Source organism: Crinia signifera, chromosome 6 (assembly GCF_055691185.1).
Source record: "Crinia signifera chromosome 6, ASM5569118v1, whole genome shotgun sequence".
Lineage (NCBI taxonomy): Eukaryota > Metazoa > Chordata > Amphibia > Anura > Myobatrachidae > Crinia > Crinia signifera.
In genome coordinates, this window is record NC_139222.1 from 92,140,089 (window position 1) to 92,151,599 (window position 11,511).

Genomic DNA, 11,511 nt, shown 5'->3' on the forward strand with positions numbered 1-11,511 from the left:
CGTATCAATTGCTCTAGTGGACGTCCTGCCATGAGTGTAAAATTAAGTATCTATGGAAGGAGAAACAGTTCTCTCTTTTTTTGGGGGGGGTGGGGGGGCGGGCACAAAAGCAGAGAGAATACATTTTCTCCTTCCATAGATATTCCTAGTAAGGACACAAAAAAAAAAAAAAAAAAAAATACTAAAAAAGCCATACTAAATTGTATAATTGAAGCAACCCCACCCATAAAAGTGGATACACACCAGGCAATTCCAGCCTAAGACACGTCAAACACGACGGTGTGTACACACCTGGTGAGAGCTGTGAGGGATAGTATGTATAGATCCCGGCTCTCCATCCTACAAGCAAAGTTTGGTATATGATTTACATCAATATCTGTCTCACCTTACCGCATGATACACCAGTACCGCTCCAATTTATATGGTTGTATACTCACCTATAGATCGCTTACAAATTGCCAAATGAGTCACTATCCAGGCAATTTTTGCATATAAAATTGAGTTAACACACACCAGGCAATCTTAAGCACGCTGAGCACGGCGTCATAGATATATTGACTTAGGGCAGCGGGTGACAGTTCACACAGATCCCGGCTCCCTAGTATATCAATAGATTATGCCACTTTGAACCTCAGGTGTACCAGGCCGACTCTATCTCCTATCTATAGGAACCACTCGATGTGTTACACTTATAAGGACATATCGCCAAGTATACCCACCGTGACAATATTTATTGTCACCTCAGATACTCACCAAGTGCTCAAATACTCAGGATACACACCAGGAGATTTTTGGTGAGACGCAGAATAATAAAGCACATGAGATCTTTTTTCAAGGGGATCCACAGGATATACAGTTTTCAGGAGTATTTAGTGCACAACATACCTACTCCACAGTGAGTTTTATTTAATAATAATACAGGTATTTAATGTGCCACACTCCGATCAATCACAGGATTTAAGGGATTAAGGGGTCCACTAAGCAGGAAAAACCTCCAGTTTTTTCCTTTTTATTCTTACCCCCAACTTTCACCCATGTATGTTGTGTTTTATATGTCGCCATTTTATTAATTAAAACATTAAAAGTTAATTTTTACGTGTAATCAATTTATCTTCTTCTCCGAGTGCGCCACACACAAGACAGTCTTTTCTTTCCTTCAACTATATATTCCTAGTAAGGGTCTAGTAAGTAGATCATGGAATTACATCACATAATCTATGCTGTAAAATTTGGCGAAAAAAAACAAAATGGCTGACTACCTAACTCAGGTACCTACTACTTATGTCATTACAACTGCTTGCACAATATGTTCGAGTCTAAGAACTACTTATGACCAAAGATTGATATTTCCCCCTAAATCCTCTTAAATTATTACAATTTGAGTCCTTTTGTTCCTGGAACACTTTCCTAGACACACACTGAACTAATAAAACTCGCATCTTAGATGTGGTCGGTATGTTATATTACCTCATTTTGTACTCAGTATAAAATGTGGTAGGCTAGTTAAATAACAATGTCATTTTTATGCTGTCGTTAGAAGCTTATATGTGGAAGCAGGACAAGAGAGAACTATTACTTCTTGATTAGTAACAGTTTGCCAACGTTTGCATCTCTTTAAGGAAAATAAGTTGTATCTGGTTTTTATTTTGCTCAGATATGTACTAGATCAAGTAAGGTGAGGACAAAAACAATAAAAAAGGACCCCCACAAAAATGCAATACCTGCAAGTCACTGACTCTAAATATATTTCATGTTTGTGGCTTTAGTAGTACATATAACTTCAAGGATAAATAGATATTTTACTATTTACAATAAACTGCCATTAAAATTCTCAAAAAGGATCACTGGAATTACACAATAAATTTGATATATTTATTTATTACGTTATTTATATAATACACATATTCCATAGCATTTTACAGAGAATATTTAAACGTTCACATCAGTCCCTGCCCCAATGGAGCTTACAATCTATATTTCCGACCACACACACACACACACACGCATACACACACGCACACACAGACATTCTAGGGTTAATTTTTGTTGGGAGCCAATTAGCCTACCGGTATATTTTTGGATTGTGGGAGAAAAACGGAGTACTCGGAGGAAACCCACGCAAGCACGGGGAGAATATAAAAAATTCCGCACAGTTAGGGCCATGGTGGGAATTGAACCCATGAGTGCTGTGAGACAGTAATGCTAACCATTACACCGTCAGAATGGATTTGATGGAAACTATGCTTTCCTAGGAGAAGAAGGTAGCACGTTTCTTGACCCTTTGGGAACCATATACATAGATAATGTATCAATTTCTATAAGGAAACAATTACATGGCAGTCTTAAAGATACTACCTGGTACCTCACTCAGCTAGCAGCGAACAATCTCCCGATAAATCTAAATTAAATGTATTTCTCTTGGAAATGACTTCTCTGGGCTTTGAGACTGTCACAACTAAAGATACTCTCATATTTGAAATGCAGGATAAAAGACGAGACTTCCACACCGGTAGCTTTCCTTAAACAATGTTGTTTATTGTACTTATCTCTTCGATCATATATAATTGAAAACAGTTCTGACTTTATCACCAGAATGTCTTTATTTTTGTCATAAAAAACATGTTTTACATTTGAACTGTACAAATATTTCTCTACGGATTGTATCCAATTCTCTGATACTTGTACAACATCCTATATGATTGTAATGCATATTCAGTGATGCCTCATGGCAAAAAAAAAAAAAAAATATATATATATATATATATATATATATATACTGTATATATGTATTTGTAAGTAAATACCTCTATTACTGAAACTAAATATCTAAACAAAGCAATACTGTCTAACAGGTTGGGTGAAGGTTGGATTTCACTTTCCAATTTGGCACATTAATATATAGATCAGGAAAAAAAATATTTTGAAAATTTTTTACCCTAATTTTAGACACTCTAAATCCATAATTAACGAAGTCCAAAACAATTATCTTGGTACTCTGGCTCATTAAACTATACTGTAGGTATTGCTACCGAGAATGGAATGAATCATGTAAGTAACATGGTTGCGTCACTACCTGGTGCCAGGAATCACTGCTGGGAAAGGAATGTGTATGTTTGTTTGTTTTTTAAAAACCCCCTTAGACACAGCCAGACAGAATAAGGTGACATTACTAGCTCACAACCTGCTCCTAGAACAAATGGACATTCAATAGTCTCCCCTTCAAGACCATGAATTTTGTCTCTCCAAAATCAGGTCGGGTCAGAACACAACTACAATATTAAAGACAATTTTTTTTTAAATTCCAATCTATTATGTAAACTGTGTGCATACACTCATTATTTGAAAAATTAAGTATTACTGTATTTCACCAAAGGTATATACCACATAAAGGGAATGTGAGTCTTTACACCATGCAATAATTACTTAATTTAGGAGAAAATAAGTTATTGTTGCGGCAGAAACCTGCAAATTGAATCTTAGTCATTCAATATGTGAGTTTCTAAAGCCCCCCCCCCCACACGGGTGCTGGACGGGGACCCCGACGTCGGGATCCCGACTATTAAACACCAATGGCCGGGTTCCTGACGGCCGTCGGCTATTCTCCCTCGTGGGGGTCCACGACCCCCATAGAGGGAGAATAGAATAGGGGGCGAGCGCAGCAAGCCACTGTGCCCGCAAGAGGCTTTGTTGCGCTGGCCACGCTGTCTGAGTCCGGCCAGTCGGGATCCCGAAGTCGGGCTACTGACTGTCGGGATCCCGACTGTCGGAACCGCATACCACACCCGTACACACAGGGCGATGTGCCGTGTGTGCTCAATGATGAAGTTAGCACAGATTGCTTAGCACACCTTGCCTTATGCACACTATATAGAGAGATGTGTACTAAGCGATCTGTGCTAACTTCAGTTTTGTGATGCACATGCAGCACAATCTAACTAGCTCTTCATTGACTGCATATGCTAAAGATCTGAGCAGGCAATGGCGATGCACGGGACCATGCATCACCATCGCTCGGGGCATAAATACGGATCGATCAATGCCTAATTTCTAAGCAATCACTTAGAAAAGGATCTAAAATCGCCCCGTGTGTATGCCCCATTACACATGGCACAAAAACTGTATCAATACCAATATATTTGTATTTGTATATATTGTGAAATATCGGCTTACAAATCTGGAAAATCATAAAAAAAAAACAAATAATGTGGCAAAGGGGGGTCTCAGTTGCTCATTATAGAAAATGGAAATAGAAAGTGTGCAACTAGGGGGTATCTAATTAGTGGTGAAATATCACCGGGATAAAAAAACCTTATCCTATTTAAAGACCTGGAAAAAATTGGCTTGTGTAATACAGTTTCAGTGAAACGTATGAAGAAGGTGAGACAAAATCCCAAAAAAAGCTACAGCTCCCGCTGGCTTTTTGGGCTGTTCGGATAGCCCCAGGTGAATCCATTAGCGGGTATGAATCATTAGGTCACCAGCATTATGGTAGACAAGCATTAGGTCAACATGAGTTAAGGTCGACATGCAGGAAGGTAGACATGACTTTAGGTCGACAAGGTTATAAGGTCGACATGGGAAAGGTCGACAGGGTCATTATGTCGACATGGGTAAGGTCGACATTGAAAAAGTAAACTTTTTAATGTCAACACAGATAACACAAACACTAAAACGTAGAACTGCGCCCCCTCGCATGACTCGCTGCCCTCGCCGTGCTTCAGGAACACTATTTTATTCTCCCACCACGCCCTAGTGCATGGGTCTTCATTAACCTGTGGCCCTCCAGATGTTGTGAAACTACATGTTCCAACATGCATTGCCACATGCTGGGACATGTAGTTCCACAACATCTGGAGGGCCGCAGGTTGAACACCTGTGCCCTAGTGGATGGTAGGTCATGAAATACCGCCTGTCGGCACATTTAGGCTAAAAAAACAGTAAAAAACCCCATGTCGACCTGATGACCCTGTCGACCTTACCCATGTCGACCTAATGACCCTATCGACCTAATGACCCTGTCGACCTAACCCATGTCGACCTTAAGTCACGTCGACCTAAATGCATGTCGACCTAATGGTGTCAACTTAATGCTTGTCTACCATCATGCTGGTGACCCAATGACTGTATCCCCCATTAGCCAAAAAATATCATGACTATCTTGATACTGCCCAAAGATTTCTACATTTTATTTATATATGAGGGAAATGTTAGTCTTTTCTCAGCTAACTGTAGAATGGATACAACCCACTGCTGGGGATGTGTCCAGGTTTTGTGGGGGAAGCAGGTGTATACCAAATTACACAAGTAAGGAGAAATGTGTATTCATATAAGAAGACAATAGGATGAGGTGATGTGTCTAATAGAAGACACAAGACAATAATGTGGTGCATCGCATCGCATGTGTGCCAGCAATGTATGCTGAGCAATCTGTACTACACTACTTCCCTCAGCATGGAGGCTCCATCACCCCGTGTGTATGGGGCATTATTAAAGGTATTGTACAACTAATTTTAGGGTAGTAATAGTAAGTCTATAACATAGATGGAGGAGTTTATTTACAAAAGTGGGAGTTGTATTGAAGATGAGATGTTGCTATAGGCAACCAAAGAGATTCTATATATTATCATCTAGAAGGAGCTAAATAAATAAATAAATAAATAAATAAATAGATTCTGATTTGTTGCCCATAGCATCATCCCATCTTCAATAGAACTCCCATCTTAGTAAATAAACCCTGGATAGTCTTATTATGAGCTCTCAACTGCAACCAAACTCAGCATTGACAATGATCACCTATTAAAAGAGGTGATGTTTCCCATAGCAACCAGTCAAAATCTGTTTATCATTGCTCTATCATATTCTACAAAATAGACATAATCTAATGGGTTGCTATGGGTAACATCACCTATTTTCATTTTTAGAAGCTTTAGTTAACTTAATCCTAAGGGCGAGATGTACTAAACCTAGAAAAGTGATCAAATGGAGAGTGATAAACCAACAACCAATCAGCTCCTACCTGTCATTTTTAAACTGTCATCGCAGTTAGGAGCTGATTGGCTGGTGGTTTATCACTCTCCATTTTATCACTTTTCAAGCTTAGTACATCTGGCCCCTTTAAGAGAGCATTACCACATTTTTCTTAGACCAAGGGAAAAAAGAACAGCTTACATTATTCAAAAGTATCAGCAATGATAATGACATGGTTCCTTTTGCCGATGGTTTGTTTGAATTCCATTTCCATTAGGCTAGTGATCACTACATCTTTCTATTAAAAGAGATCTTAATAAAATACTGCCCTGTTGAAAGTTTCAGGCTGATCCATCCAAAGTGCCTCATGTTTTATGCAGGGAATGTATGGAAGTTAAATTCTAAATAAATCAACATGTGAATCTGGTCCTGCCAAACAATAATGACTCGCCAATTAGAAAAACAAGGAGACATCAGTTAACTCGAATTTACTTCTAAGCATAGAAATCCTGCAAATATATTCTTATTTTCTTAGAAATAGATCCAAAACACGCAAGATAGAAATCTGTGATTATTCATGTTTAGCATGACACTGTACATTTAAAACATGGTTGTGGTCTAATTTTTCATTTTTTTTAGAGAGTACTAATTACATATATTTAAGGCTGATTGGCCTATAGTTGGCAGGAACTGGCATAACATTTCTTAACTGAAAGAGAAAAGTATATTTTGCCTAGGGTGCCGTGAAGCCTTAAACCGGCCCTGAGGGTTAGCAACATGCTCATTTTAAGTCAACACACAGCCCTTAAACTAGGTGCACATTATATAATTATTGGTCCGATTTGCCAATAATCAAATGATTGTTGTATTTTGTAGTGTGATAAAACAACAGCCAGTTTTGATTATCCGGTCAGTCGGCGTTGACTACAATATTTGCCAATGGTCCCAATATTGTGCAGTGTATGCATTCTCGATAATCTGACCATATTTCCTATGGTTTAGCTTAATTACCTCATCCTCCTTGTTGGCAGGCGTATGCAAATTCCCTGCGGTGTTGCAGAAAATCTGAAACTTAAAAACAATAAACAATCACTTGTAGCGGAAATATCGGGACCTTCCAGTGGCAGAAAAATCAACAGGACGACACAAGCAAAAGGTCGAAATGGTACAGGTTGACACATGAAGAGGTTGACTTGCGGTTTTTAAGGTTTTTTTGTGATGTCAATGTCGACATCAGAGCATGTGGACCCCCAAATTGTGGATCGCTTTGTGCGAGATGGGTTGGGCCAGGTGCCTCGCTCTGTACCTGTTCATACCCCCACTATCCACTACACATGGAGTTGATTTTATATAGTGTGGCAAGCGCAGCGAGCCACTGAGCGCAAAGCGTGGCGAGCGGCCGCTGATTAATTTACATGTATTCCGTGCCGAGCGCAGTGAGCCCCGCAGGGGGATGCGGAATACATGTAAAGTAATCCACAACTGCTCGCCACACTATATAAAATCAACTGGATAGTGGGGTTATGAACAGGTTCAAAAGCGCACCGAATCGCATCCGATCGCATCGCATGAAATCGCATCGCATGCAATCGCATCGCATGCAATCGCATCGCATGCAATTTATCTGCCTCCGTGAAACTAAACAAGTGCCGAAACCCCCCCCCAAAAAAAATTTCTGAAAAATCATGTCAACCTTTAAAGTGTTTACCTTCTACATGTCGACCTTTTGTCAAGGTTGACCTAGACATTTTCTGTCAACCATTGTATAATACAAACGCAGAGTATATTATATATATATATATATATATATATATATATATATATATATATATATATATATATATATATATATATACCATATCTTTATATTGTAGTTTGTAAGGTTATTTAAGCAGGGGCATTTTTACCATGTTTCTTGTTATTGTATGTTATTTAATTGTATTGTGATCTCCACAACACACAGTGCAATACATGATGCTTGTATTAATAAACTATTACAGGACTAGACAAATGTCAATCGCCTTACCCCTTAATTATTTACCAAATAAATTTAGCATAATGTCCTACTGTTTGTACTTCTATCTCCTCTCAAGCTGTGAAGGTCAGTCCTATCACTAGAACCCAGGAATTGATTACGACAGAATTTGATGGAAGATAAGAACCATTTGCCCCATCTAGTCTGCATTTTAGGGTCACAAACTGAAGTGTTTTATGTTCCTTTTGTGAAGAGACAGGCAGGTGTAGTGCAGGTTTGTGATAGAAGGTGGGTTGGATTAAACACTGTATGCTGAATGCTGTAATATACAGTTTATGTGGGCAGAGACTAATGGGTTTTTGTGCAGGGTAAAGCCTGGCATACTGCTTGATGTTGGACAAAATCGCTGACCATTGAATGATTTTGCAACTCAGACCTAAGACACTTGTGTGGTGTCTTAGGTCTGTGGGCGCACTGTACGGGAAGCGTTACATGGGATCACCCAGTGTTTTAATGGGAACGCCCAAGAAACGGTGGGCGTTCCCATAGGCACGACCCCTCGCCGCTGCCCCCGCCTGCAGTGCACCAAGCGTCTGCACAAGTGCAGATGCAGGTGTATGCGCAGACGCTAAACATCGCTCCTCCGTGCAACGCGCGGGTGGAGCAATGAAATCAGAATAACCCCCAATGTGTAGCTACACTTTGGAGAATAATGTGTTTTTTTTTTTTTGGGACACAAGCAGGTGTAATCATCTACCGAGGCCACATAAATTAACATATTTCCGAGGCATAACAGTACATGTATGATAATTTTAGTACAGCATTAACAGTAACAGTAATAATTACCAGGGTATTCATATGTATCCAGGTCCATCCTTCATGACTGCACTGCTTGACATGCAGTTCTTATGCTCACATGTAAACTGCAATGTATGTATGTATGTATGTAACTGTGAGCACTGTACTCTACTCACAGCGTAGAATGTAATGAACGCTAGTACTTAATCTACTACCATGGACCAAGACGCCTGTCCACTGACAGCAGCATACACCACGGTGGTGATGCACATATACCACGTGGCTCCCAGTCTCACCTCTACGACGCCCTCCTTTGTCCGGGGCACGATAAGTAAATGGAAGCCCAAAGAGCCAATGACTGGCCAGCTGCTGAACTAGAGGGTTGCTTTTGTGTGGACAGCTCCTCACAATAACTATAGGGACATTATGTTGTTGTCAGTTTTATGTAAATGTGATTATAATTGGAATGGTCACTATATGGTTAATATAACATACACATACAGTACACACCCTTTTCCAGACCTGGCAAGGTAACTGAGAACAAAATGGAGAACACACCAGAGGTTCCCTGGTAATTTCTATAGGGACCATTGGAATGTATAATTAACAAACAAGTCCAATTAAAATGTATCAACCCTCAATTACAAAACTTTCAGTCACATTTTGCATTTATGCTTCTTAAATATCATTTGTTTTGCTATTGGTCCTCTGCATACTTAAACTATACTCTACTGCCCTACTGTACTACAGAATTTTATGGTGAAATAAATGAAAAATAATAATTGGTCCACTGGTTGGACCATAGCTGGTCCATCTATTTCGGAGTAGGGATGGACATCACATCGCAATGTTTTACTACCATCAATGTTTTTGCTCCGATGGTAGTAGTTTTACCATTCAATGGTGGCATTCTGATGTTTTCCACTCTTGAATGGTAACATTTGATGGTGTTCCGATGGTTCCAACCCCTGGCCAGCCATGGTGCAGTACTTCTGCACATGTGTAGCCCACACTGAAGATGTTTGCGCATGCACAAAGAAAATGCTTTTTTTGTGAATGCACCAATCATATGATTTTTTTAATTTCGAATTCTTTTGATGCGATGGACAGTGACCATCACAGCAAAAGATTTGTTGGAAGTCCAGCCATCATTTGATGGTGGGCTTCCGATGTCCATCCCTATTTCTGAGTCCCATGCTCTCCTCTTCTGAGGAAGGACAGAGGACAGTGCGGTGAAATACTGTTCAGGATTTGGGTGACTGAACTGAAAGCCCACATGAGGATGCACTGCACATACTCCACACATGCTCAGAAGAGCAGCTCTGGATGGGCAAGAAAGTAGGCAAGTCTCCCTGAGGCCACCTGCTGCTGCCACTGCCCACTCCTGAGTACAGCTACTGGAATCATGGCTTTGTATAGCAGGAGCTTTGGCCACTAAGCATGTATTTGAACGCCAGCGCGCTGATCCACAGTGATGCAATCTTGATGCCATGCCCCTGAATGCACCATTACCACAGGACCTCCCATCAGGCTGCCCCCTTCTTGGGGGGACAACAAGGATACTGGGAAGTATGATTAATAGGCACCAAATTCTGCAGCTAAATAAAAGCTTGAGGGGACCATTTATAATGGATCGCATATACAATGCGATCTAGGCGGAATCTTACCACTGAGGATCGTATTGTAATATGTGATTCTATCGCTGGAATGTATGTCCCTGCAGTCGTAGGGACAGGGACTCTGAAAGGAGTCTGTCCCTTAGATCTACTTTGCCAGGTGCCGGGGTCTTCCCATGCGCAGTTAGCACAGAACCTCACTAACCGCACTGCCCCGCTGGCAACACACCATGCGCCAGATGCACTAAGCTTCAAAAGTGATAAAATGGAGAGTGAAAAACAGCCAGCCAATCAGCTCTTATCTGCCATGTCACAGACTGTGTTTGAAAAATGTCAGACAGGAGCTGATTGGCTGGCTGTTTATCACTCTCAATATGATCACTTTTGAAGCTTAGTGCATCTGGCCCCATGTATGGGCACCTTACCAATGCTGAATCAGGCCATGAAGGCATTTTGTATTACTGTGTAAGTATTACTGAGATTCATCAATTGCTGCCTAGACATAAACCTGTCATATTGGAGACTAAATTTGGCAGGTAAAATTTCCATTACACAACAGCAGCATTATCATTTCTTACATTATGCTGCACTACTCCATCAAATGAACACAGATTTCATTAAAAGAAAAAAAAAAGTATAACTAGGTAAACAAAGTGTTATCTGGTAAGAAGGAATCATCTTCCCCTATAAAAGGCATATAAATAAATATATATTGAAGAGTTTCAGATACATGCATTTTGTCTATGGAACTGAATGAACTGGTTCTAGATTGGATTGAAAAGGACAGATACACCTGCAAAATAACACTGTATATATGTCTTGAAGGCTGGCTGGAGGCAATCACCGATTATACTTGTTCGCCAATTAAGTTTTCTTCACCCTTTTGTTAACTTGCAAGAGGTGTATAAGTCACAGCTCAGCCCTAAGGCCATAAACAGTGTGAAGTGCTGACTATCCAACCTACCATCTCAATACCAGAAGTTTGGCTGAAATGCTCCCAGAGGCTATGTGAATCCCAACTACCTAGATATCAGGGCATTAGAACGCATCACACTTGCATTAACTAGAACACCTACAGAAATGGAAATGCCACAGTTCACTCAGCTGAAACTGAATGCTCTTAGTAACTGTAGAACATCTTGTTCAAACGGAATG